The sequence below is a fragment of the Lactuca saligna genome, chromosome 3 (assembly GCF_052625555.1).
Source record: "Lactuca saligna cultivar CGN05327 chromosome 3, ASM5262555v1, whole genome shotgun sequence".
NCBI classification, from domain to species: Eukaryota; Viridiplantae; Streptophyta; class Magnoliopsida; order Asterales; family Asteraceae; genus Lactuca; species Lactuca saligna.
In genome coordinates, this window is record NC_136419.1 from 140,420,386 (window position 1) to 140,433,327 (window position 12,942).

Here is a 12,942-nt window from a genome sequence, read left to right on the forward strand (position 1 = left end):
TATTAATATTAATCATAAACATACTATTCTCAAAAGATTATCCATATAAATTGTGTCGGTGAAGTGCAACCCAAATGGACCATGCCGGGTCGGGTCAAGTACATACCAAATATAGTTATGGACTTAGACATTAATCCAACAGTCTCCCACTTGGATAAGTCTAAAACTATTATTGCGTATGACTTCAAACCTAACTGGCAATCGTAGCTCTTAAAGTCGCTATCGAACTCTGATCTTGTCAAAGAACTTGTCCATTCGATAAGGGATCATATATTCCTCCATTCTAGATATCATATGGACTGAGACATGGATTATAATCATTCTCTCTGTCTATTTGTTGTTTCCCGGTTTTCGATTTATGACGACTGACTAATTGAACAAATCAAATTAGTCCTGGCCCAGCCGAACACTTCCATTTGTCATCATCAAATCATCGAGGGGCCCACAGATATCGCTTTTCTCCCGAAGGTAAAAGGAATGGATAAACTTCGACTCATATGGCTTGTTCTACTACTTGTTGAATCATACACAAAGGCACGTTTTATAGCACCGAGTCACCAAATGTGTTTTCGTGCAATCAATGTACAACCAACTCATAGTAACAACTCATATCTCTAGGTTTGAAGAATATAAGATATTATCGTCTCATGATCACTCGTGATAAAATCCATGAAGTGATTCCAATGAGCACGGGTTGAATCCAATACTCAGAACTTATGAGCACTCATGAGTGTTGTAGCCCTTTGTCCAACACCTTAGACCTCTACAAGCCAACCCATGACAGTCTTAATTCATATCTACTTCCAACATATGACTGACTATGGATGGTTTGAATAACTTAGTCATTCCGGAAGAATAACCTAGTTTATTCGGGAAGTCAAAACATGCAAAGTGAAACACAATAATAATTGAATCCAATATGGTATCAAAACCTATGAACATAAATAAAACACCTTTTATTTATCACCATATGATTACACATTATTCATTGTATACTGTTTCAGCTATCAACTTTATTCTTGAATTTAAAACAATAGTTGTCCCATGCTCCAAGCATGTACACTATGTTTTCTAAACACTAGTCATGCCATACACCAAGTATGCATAATATGTTTGTCTATGATTTTTACTTTGTGAACTAGATCAATTGAACATAACTTCAATGATTCTCTTTTCACACTCCCAAATCCTTACTGCAAATGCAAGAATTCCAAATTCATGCCATTCACTGAAATCTGTTAGATTCTAAACTTATATGCATTGATCCTCTTGTAATGATTATGCACAAAGTCATAAAGACTTGACAACAAACATTACAGAGCATTCCAAAGGATATCAACTTCTTGGAAACATCCTTCTTGCATTAAGTTTCCTAATCTTAAACAGATTGAAAATTCTAACTTTGAAACATTTCCAGATTCCATTTTGACTATCACTTCTGAATAAGAGTTGCCTCCTTACAGATTATGTCAATATGGTCCTTCCAGAATTATCACTATACTTCCAACTGTCCTTGAGCAACCAATCTTTGGTAAACCTTAGATTTTCCTCGACAATTGTTTAATCCTTTTAGTCATATCCAGTTCTAAACCTCTTCCCTTCTTAATGCCCCAGGCATTTGGAAAATTTTAGAAAGGATGAATATAGCACATGTAATCGATCCTATATCCGAAGCATATGGGACACGATTCATGATGTCTCACATAAAGACTAAACCAGTCTTTTGCTATAACATTTCCATTTCTATTTGCCAAGTTCTCATAATTCAGATTATGAAAAGGGATGCCGTAATCATAATCGATTTTTAGAACGCAAATAATGGACCCATATACAGAATTTCCTTATGTTGAGCCATTCCAACATGAAATTCATATATATATATATATATATATATATATATATATATATATATATATATCCTTGACTAAATGATTAAAACCTCACGATCTAAGCTTATAGATTTGAGATGAAGTATAATTTCCTCTCCCTTAATTATAGCAAAACAACTTTTTCCCAAATGAAACCTTTTGTTTTCTATAATTAACATTGCTAACTTGCAATACTTATCATAATTATCATGCTATCACTAACATGATGATTATTAGCATAACACTTATGATCCCACTAGCTTTGACATGTACTCAAAAATCAGCTAACTTTCTTACCAAAGTTCAGATTTCTGATACTAGATTGTTTTGATAGAACTTTATCAAAATCATACACCTTCCCTTAGATAACACACTTGTGTGTCTAAACAATTATGAAGAGGGATGCCATAATCATAATGGTTAGACCTTTTTGCCACTTCTCACAAGTCCAGGTTAGTGTGTCGGTAAACCACACACGCTCCACTAACGACTTTGAGAAATCAAATATCACGATTGCTATCTAGCTAAAATCTACTTAGTGAAAGTGTTTCCTCACCATCATTTTCATGAATCGGAGAGAAAACTTATGACACTTAGATTTAATGGTGTATGTGTTCTTATCCATATGAATTATCAAAACCATAGTCACAAGACAAGGATAATGACAAATCCAAACTCATATGGACTGAACTCAATCTTAATTTCTTGCCACCTGGCAGCTCAAGGGTCTGCCATTGCTTCCAAGTTGTTGTGCAACTAATTGAGAACTCTAAGAACTCGTATGCAAAGCCAACTTTAACTGGAATGGGCACAGAATATGTCAACGCGATAGGTTATAAACCTCAATTCGTATGCTAGAGAAGAACTTCAGGTTTTATTCTCGATTAGTTCTTGAGACTTTCAAGACCTTTAAGACTCCCACTGTCCTCTTGACCTATAAGACTCTCTTGTCAAATATTCAAGGGATAGTGCGGATTCTTTATCAAGACAAACGCTTCACATAGTTGGCCTAAGTTGGTCTTTGTTTTATCCAAAACATCACAACTTACCAACTTCAAATGAACAAGAGTAGGACACTTTTACTCTTACATTTGACACGTGTTTTAAACCTTCTTAAAGACATGTCACTCAAATTACAATCTTGGAGTATGACTCTAAGACTTGTATTGGAACGAAGTATGACTCATCTTCTTGATTTAACCATTTCAACAATTCAAGATCCCTTCTTCTTAGTCATAAGAATGCACTAAGACTTCCTTAGAGAACAAATTTTGATATGGTTTCTTAATCATTAAGATGATCACAAAACTGATACTAAAGTACTCTCCCATCTTTTCAGATTTGAGAAACTTTTATCCTTCTGCCTAATTTGATTCTTCTTATTCGCTCTGCCTTACATTGGAACCTTTTCCAATGTCACAGAATTACACTTAAGCTTGTATGTATAACCATATTTACTGAACTTTAGTAATTTATGACGAATAATCTTATTGATCTTTCGTGGTGGACTTAATCAGTGCACATGACTATATACTCGATCCCTTAGTCCATTACTTGACTCACACATCCATGTGAGCAAGTAATTAGTCTTAATTTTTCCAATACTTGAATGTTCTCATTCATCATGCTATACAACTTGCATGATTCCAAGTCCCGGTCCAATTGAGACTTTGGATGATGAGAATCTTTCCTTATTTGGTAAATTTAGACATTACCACAAATGAAGGAATCAATTTCATATTTCCACTCTTGTTATTAATGGAATCATATAAGCAACAATTTTTCCTCAAATACCATTGTAAGGATATTTTAAAATAAATAAAATCAAGAATTTTATTTTATTTTAAAACTATGCGGAAAAACTTATCCTTACAATCCATATGAAAACTTGTTGTTATCTATTCCTAAGCAATATCTCATAACTCCTAAGAAGTAGCTCAAGAATCCGATCTTCAAACTATGCGATAGAAATCCATCTACGTGATTAGATTCAACTTATTCTTTCTTTAAGTTTCTTCACTTTTCTTTGATTCTTAAAACATCACCATGTGACCTAGTCACATCATGTATCAAGAATCTCCGAATAGAAACTTAACAGAGTTAGATAGTGGACTTTACCTGAAGTAGAGTCAAAGTTATTGACTTTAACATCCTTAGGTAAGTTTGGCAGCTTCGCAACTAATGACCCTTTCTTTGGCAATATAAACATATGGACCCTTTAATAATGGTACACGGGAATATCACAGACTTAGCTTTTCTCTTTACCATTTGTTCAACCGAGTTGACTATGGCCGATCCCTTTCCATTGGGAAGAGAATGCTTTTCTGGATTTCCTGTGTCACTATTGTCAATGTCCATCAAGTTTTAAGGAAGTTGATCTTAACAAATAGATAAGATCAATAAGGGTCTTGTCATAGTCTGTTTCATAGGTGTTCCAAAAGAACTCACTATGTGACTTAGAAATTGATTGAACCACCAAATTTCTCTAGACTTTGACACCCAACTCTCCCGGCTTGTCAATATGTGACTACATCTCCAAGATGTGACCACACCTAGACCTTGACTTGCCAATGGGGCTCGAGTGACCTTAAACTTTTCAAGAACTTGTGGGTTAGGGAGAATAATTGGAGGAGGTGAAAGAAGTATGATTTCCATGGGACATCATCTTCATTTAGGAAAGCTTGTAACAAGAGATTTAGGAAGATCATAAATGTCTAAACTAGACATATTTTGGGAGGTATTCAAGATAGTTGATCTTAAATTCCTTAATATGACAGACACCCAATATGAAATATTAAGGCTAGGACCCAACAAACTATTTTATAACTTAGAAGAGGTATGCCGTAATCCAAGCTATAAAACAATTTGAAGGTAGGTGAATGACGATTCACCAATTTCCACCAAGATAAACGAAATGTATTATTAGGTTTTAATTGTTTATGAAACTCCTAGATCTTTTGAGATTCATTGAACTGTTCAATGGCATGTTTCAATCTCGAGTGTGCCCTTCAGGTTTTGTGACTGGGATGCCGAGGATCACAAAACAAGGTGTGAAGTAACTATGCAAATTACTTGGTACCCTAAAGTGTTTACCCCTCAATCGATACTATGATAAACATTAAGTTACCCTTTGCCTACCTTGTTAAATACGAGTTAGTGTGCCGGTTAACCACACACGCTCCACTAACCGACTTAAACAAAGTGCAAAGTGTAATTTCATGGATTAGCACCTTATTCACATTTTCGTAAGTAACTAAGATTGGGTATTATTAAGAGTTTAGTTACTTAGTATTTATCATTAATACTTTTAATGAAGGGAGAATTATAGTCCTGTCAAACCCGTTCGGCTAACGACCCTCCACCAGTCAAACAAGCGGTGGGTGAGAGTGGACACCCATTAAGTTGTCATTTTATAGGCAAGAACCTTATACCCACCTTATAGACCGGCTTCGTGAATGAGGCATACTTGCGATAAGACTGACTTTACTCTTATATATATATATATATATATATATTATTAACTTATAATATTATAAAGTATAAGGGTTGAATTTTAACTTTTAAAATTCTAAGGGCTAAATTGGAATTAAAGTATTCATAAGAGAAAACTTTTCAAATTCCAAAACTTGAGGGCAAGTTTTGAAACTATTCAAAACTAATTAATTCCATAACTTATGTGTTTAAAGTAGTTTTAATTAAAAAACTCTTCAAGTTCCATAACTCGAGGACAAGTTATGGAAGACTTTAAATTGTTTAAAGAATGTAACTTTTTCTTTACTTTGTAACTTATGGAATTAATTAAGGTTACATATTTTTTACTTAATGAAGTGACTCTTGAACCTCCATAACTTAAGGACAAGACTCTTCATTTTTTGTAAACATTTCCAACTTTATGAGTTTTAAGATTCATAAATGTGACTTTTAAGTTACATAAACAAATTTTATGAACTTCTTTTAGATTAATTTGGATTAAAACCAACTAACAAATAATATTTTTCATCAATATAAATTAACTCATAAAACAAGTTAACACAAAAAAACTTTTCATGTTCCATAACTTAAGAACAAGTTATGGAATTCTTTAAAACATTAAGACCAAGTTTTGTAACTCCATAAAAAACTTTGAATCAATTTTTTAAAACCTTTTCATATCCATAACTTGAGGTTTCAAAAAACTCTTTAGATCAACCTTTTAAAACTAATAAAATAATCATATCGTTTTAACTTTTACTAAATTTGACCAAATTCAGCTCATATAGCAAATGATTCAAATTTTACAAATAATTAGTTTTTTCACAAAAACAAGAAATTATCTTAAAATTTGACAAACTTCATGTTTTTTTTTTCTTTTTTTTTCCTTCATCTTGAAAAAAAAAATACATTTGCATCAAATATAATAGAAAACAACCCATGGCTCTGATACCACTATTGGGTTATAAGCATCCTAACACGCCTAAGTGTACATGCAACCCTAAATACCTTGGATCTATGTTTTCTCTATTATACATGCAAATATGAACATCCAAGGTATTATCCTAACCTAGCATACAAAACTATCAAAATAACAAGATAGAATACATACCTCTTTGATGTAGAATGTCTTCAATCTTGAAGAGCTTAGCCCCAATAGTGTGGAAGCCTCAAGTGGAATCACAAATCACCAAAACACCTTGGAAGACTTTAGAGAATATGGATACTTGGTTCTCTCTAGTGAAATTGGCTAGCCCTTCATAGTGTACCCACACTAGTCCAATTTCACCAACCAAGGACATCTTTATATAGTGTGGAGGATTAGGGTTAAACCCTAATACCCATGACCTTTCATTTCCTAGGATCCATGGGTTAAACACTCCATGGACTATCCATGAAAGCTTAGCCCAACCTAAATGAACTTGGCCCATTCCATATATATAAGAGTCCATATTTAATTAGTTCCTTTTGATCACTTAATTAATTATAAATTAATTCTTGATCAATACTAATTAAATAATATGATTCCATAGTAATATATTAGAACTTATAATATATTAATATTAATCATAAACATACTATTCTCAAAAGATTATCCATATAAATTGTGTCGGTGAAGTGCAACCCAAATGGACCATGCCGGGTCGGGTCAAGTACATACCAAATATAGTTATGGACTTAGATATTAATCCAACAATCATATGGTAAGTTTGACCACGACATGAACCTTATTGATTTGACTCATTTGCTTATTGCTGCTGAATCAGAAATGATTTTGCGCACTGGTCAACAAATTTTGTCTGCTAAATCAATATCCCAACCTTCTATGGGAAATGGCAACATTGGAAGTCCAGAAAAGTTTTCTCTACGCAAGAGAAAGGCTGAGTCTGAAATAGTCTCGTCTACCATGCCAGAAGAATCCATGTGTTTATGGTGCCAAAAGATGGGGCATTGGTTACAAAGCTTCCCTCACTACCTAAAAGATCTAAGAGATGGGAGAGTCAAGATGTATGACTCTGCTTTAGGTAAAATCCACTATCTAACTCCATTAAGTTCCTATTTAGAGATTCTTAATACATGATGTGATAAGATTACATTTTGATGTTTTGAAGAATCTAAGAAAAGAAAGGAAGCTTAAAGGAAGGAGCGAGTTGGGTCTGATCACGAAGAAATGAATTACGATCACATGGATTTGATGATCGGATTTTTGAGTTGGTGCTTAGAGTTAGGGTAGATTTCTTAGGAATATGTCATAGCATAGTTTTCATTTACATTGTAAGGATATATATTTTTCCGCAACAAAATAAATTTTGATTCTTCTTATTTATATTTCCTTGTAATGGCAATTGTGAAAATTGATGTTTGTGTGTTTCTATTATAAGAAATATAAAGTGGATGTGATTCTTAGTTATGGTATTTTCTAAATAAGGAAAGATTCCCATCACCCAAGTTTCAATTGGACATAAGCATGGAATCATATGATTTGAATCATGTGATGTATGGAAATCTTGGTACTTAGGAAATTTTAAGGCTAATTCCTTGAAAAAGAGTCAAGTGAATGACTAGGAGATCGAGTTCACAATGTTGTGCACTAGTCAAGTCCACCATAAATAACAACAAGATTATTCATCATGATTTACTAAAAGTCTAGTAAACATGATTATGCATACAAGATTGAGTGTAATTCTGAATCATTGAAAAGTTTCAATGAATGGCAGAACGAATAAGAAGAATCAACTAGGCAGAAAGATAAAAGTTTCTCCAATCTAAGAAGAAGGGAGAGTACTTTTGTATCATGTTTTATGATCATCTTAAGAACCATATTACAATTCATCCTCTAAGGACACCTTAGTGCGCTAAGTATGGCTAAGAAGAGGAGTCGGGAATTGTCAAAATGGATTAAGTCAATAAGATGAATTGTACTTCGTCCCAAGATCAAGTATTAGAGTTAAACTCCAAGATTGTGACTTGAGTGATAAAATCTTAAGTAGGAATGTTCTTATTTTTTTCACATTTTGGTGAGTTGTGATGTCTAGAATAAGACAAAGACCCACTAGTACCAAATTATGTGTAGGTTTTGTCTTGATAAAGATACACACTAACTCTTGAACATTTGTTTTTGTTAAGGAATGTTTCTTGACAAGAGAATCTTATATGTCAAGAGGTAAGTGGGAGTCTAAATGATCTTGAATAGGTTCAAGAACTAATCAAGAGTAAACCTATTATTAAACACTAGCACACGACTTGAGGTTTCTAACCTATCGTGTTGACAGTTTTTTGTTTATGTGCCATTCCAGTTTGGTCAACTATGCATGTGAGTTCTATGAGTTCTCAATGGATTGCATAGGGGCAAGGCACCTTGTTCAATGGAAAGTACATTGAAATGAAGGGGTGGGCTGCTCAATAACTTGGAAGCAATGGTGGGAGCCTTGATGCCAAGAAATTAAGAATGAACATGTTCTATCCATAAGAGTTTGGATTTGTCACTAACAGTATCTTGTGATTATGATTATAACAAATTCACATGGATAAGGGCACATACACAATAAAATGTACGTGTCATAAAGTTTCTCTCCTTAATGAAAATGATTGTGAGGAAATGATTTCACTAAGAGAGATTTTGAAGATAGCATTATGTAATTTGGGTTTCTCAAATTTAACTATGATTACGACATCCCTCTTCATAGTTCGAATTGTGGGAAATGGCAAATGGGTCTGAACATTTTAGACTTATTGCTATAAGTTCTAGAATCGTTTAGACACACACATGATTTATCTAAGAAAAGGTGTATGAGGTTGAGAAGCTTAGATAAAGTCTTATCAAAGCATCTTAGTATTAGAAATATGAACTTAATAAACTCAATAAGCATTGTTTTCTAGAAGTTCAACTGTTTTCTGAATACATATCAAAGCTAGTGGGAGCATAAGTGTTATGTTGGTATGAATATAATCATCATGTTAGTGGGAGCATGATAATTATGGTAAGTTGCAAGTTAGCAATATTAATTATAGGAAACAAGTGTGTTAATTTGCAATTGAAAAGTTGTTTTGCTATAATTAAGGGAGAGAATATTGTACTTGGTTTCGAAATATAAGAGCTTAGATCACGAAATTTTAATCAAATTTAGTCAAATATATGAATTGCATTCTCAAAATTCGATTATGATTATGAAATCCCTTTTCTTAATTCGAGTTTTGGGAACATGGAAAATAGAAATATTTTGGCAAAAGACTGATAAAGTATCACATCTTTATGTAAGACATTATGCTTCGTGTTCCATATGCTCCGAGTATAGGATCGATCACATATGTTGTAATAATCGACCGTTCTAAAAATTTCCAAATGTCTAGAGCATTAAGAGGGAAAAAGGACTAGAACCGGACATGACTAAGTTTATTAAACAACTATAAAAGGACAACCTAATTCGCCAAGGATTGGTTGCTTGTGAATAGTTGGAAGTATAGTAGTGGATGGACCATACTGACATTATTATTACAAGATTTGATAATGAGTTGTCATATGGAAAATGTGGAAATGTTTCCATATTGGGAGTTGGGACGTTAAGAATCTATATGTGTAGATTAGAAACTTTTATGCAGAAGGATATTCAAAGGAATGTAGCTTGAATATGAGACTTCGTATCTATGGAATTGTCTTGCAACAATCTCCAATAGAGGACTTTGTAATTTCATTGGCAATAGTCTTTGTGACTTTAGTGCAGTGACATTATGAAAGGATCGTTGCATAAAACGTTAGAATTTAACATATTCTATAAGTGGCAAGAATTTGATATTCTTACACTTGTGATAAGGATTGGGAGTTATGAAATCGTATGATTGGAAATGTGTTCATTTAATCTATTTCACAAAGTAAGGACCATAGGTAAACATAGTGTGAATGCTAAGAGCATGGGACAATTGTAGTAATAATTCAAGTAATAAGTTAATTAACCGAAACAACAAATAATGAGTAATCTATATGGTGATAAATAAAAGATGTTTTATTTATACTCAAAGGTTTGGCACCATATAAGATTAGTATTATTCTTGTTTTTCACTTAGCATGTTTTGACTTCCTAAATAATTAATTATTTAAGAATAATCAAATATTTCGAATGGTCCACAGTCGTTCATATGTTGGAAGTAGGTTTGAATGAAGACTGTCATGAATTGGTTTGTAGATTTTCTAAAGTGTATTAGACATAGCAAAGTTTTGCTACAACATTCATGAGTGCTTATGAATATTATTTTGAGCATTGGATTAAACCCACGCTCACTCGGATCGCTTATTGGATTTTATCACGAGCGATTGGTGAGATGATAATATCTTGTATTCTTGAAACCGAGATGTGTGAGTTGTATCTTGCGAATCGGTTACACATTGATAATATGTAAACACACCAGTAACTTGGTGTTATAATACATATTGTTGTGTGTGATTTGGTGAGTGAGTGCAAGAAAGCATTGAGTCGAATTTTATCCATTCCTTTTACCCAAAGTGGGATAAAAACGATATATGTGAACCCCTTGATGATTTAGTGATGAGAAACGTAAATGCTCGGGTTCGCTAGGGATAATTTGATTTGTTCAATTAGCCAGTCATCGTAAATCGAAAATCAGGAAACAACACATAGACTGAGAGAATGATTTCAATCCATGCCTCAAGTCTATACGATATCTAGAATGGAGGAATATATGATCCCATATCTAATGGACAGTTTACTAATAAGATCAAAGTTCGACACCATCTTTGAGAGTTACGATTGGCAATCGGGTTGTACTTGCATTTATGGTTACTAAACTTATCCAAGTGGGAGACTGTTGGATTAGTGTCTAAGCCCGTAACCATATTTAGTAAGTACTTGACCCGGTTGTGCATGATCCATTTAGGTTGCCTTCAAACCTGGCAATGGAATAGGATAGTTGTTGGAGAGAGAAGAATGATTTATTAATTTATTACTTGGTTAATAAGTTAATTTGAAATAAAGTTAAATGATTTATTCATCTATTATGGATATAATATATTGATTAGAAATCATATTGTTTAATTAATATTTAATCAGAAATTAATTTGGATTTAATTTTAGGATTAAAGGAATTAATTGAAACTGTAGGGACTAAAGGTGAAAATGTTCAAAAGTTAAGCATTGAAGCATTGTAGAACCTCCCTTAGAGGTGGGGAACAAAATATAGAGTGTCCTTGGGCTCTAAGGGTGCCTTGGAAGCCTTAGGGAGGAAGTTAAGGGATTAGGGTTATCTAAGATACACCTGCCTTATCCTAAACATTTCTTATCACCTATATAAACCCCTATATGGTTGGATTTCGTCGAAGGCACTCCAAGAAAGGCTTAGAGCCGAATTTTCCACTTCCATTCTCTCTCCATAGTAATCCTTGGTTGCTAGGTTTGTTTGTGAGCCATTAGAGGTACTACACTTGTGGTACCTGCTTTCAAAGACAAGAAGATTCAAGATTTAAGTTGTTATTACAATATAACAACAAGAGGTATGTATTTCATCCTTCTTTATGAATTTCGAAATTCCTAGAAGCTTTTTAGGGTTCTTCAAGTGTTCATAGTGTTGTATAACTAATAGTGATAACATCGATCCAACTATAGGGTTTCATGCACACATAGGATTGTTTGTATAAAACCCATCACTTATATAGTGGTATGCATAGGTACTTTTCTTTTGAATTATGTGCCTGTTTTGGTGTTATTTGAGGAAGTGTACTCGAGATTTTCGGCATTGAATTCTTGATAGATTTGGTACCGATTGCGATGGGGGATGCCTGTGTCATTATGGGCATGGAGTGGTTGAGCCGATTTAGAGTTGTTATCGACTGCGAGTGTCAGTTGGTGACCATACAAGACCCTGGTGGGGGAGTAGTTAAAGTGTATGGCGAGGGTACTCGATCTGGGTCAGATTTTTGCTCGGCTACCAGGGCGAGACAGAGTCTACAACATGGTTGTAGAGGGTTTGTAGCCTATGTGATAGATACACGAGTTGCTACAGAGAGGTCGAGTTCTAACAATGAGGTTCTGATAGTGCGTGAGTTCCCAGATATTTTTCCCGAGGAGTTGCTAGGTGTGCCTCAGGAGATGCAGGTGGAGTTCCGTATTATTTGGTTCCGGGAGTGGCGCCTATTGCCAAGGCACCCTATCGCCTTGCGCCACCAAAGATGTAGGAGTTATCCTTGTAGCTTTAAGAGCTGCTGGGGAAGGGATTTATTCGGCCGAGTAGCTTGTTGTGGGGAGTGCCGATCCTTTTTGTCAAGAAAAAGGATAGTTCACACCGAATGTGCATTCATTACTGGGAGTTGAACAAGTTGACGGTCAAGAACCGTTATCCACTACCGAGGATCGACGATTTGTTCAATCAGCTGCAGGGTGCATATTGGTTCTCCAAGATAGACTTGAGGTCTAGATATCATCAGATGAGGGTACATGATGAGGATATACCGAAGACGGCATTTAGGACTCGTTATGGGCATTACGAATTTGTGGTGATGCCTTTTGGGCTCACCAATGCACCAACAGCGTTCATGGATCTCATGAATGGAGTATGCAGGCCGATGTTGGATCGATTGGTGATTGTGCTCATCGAC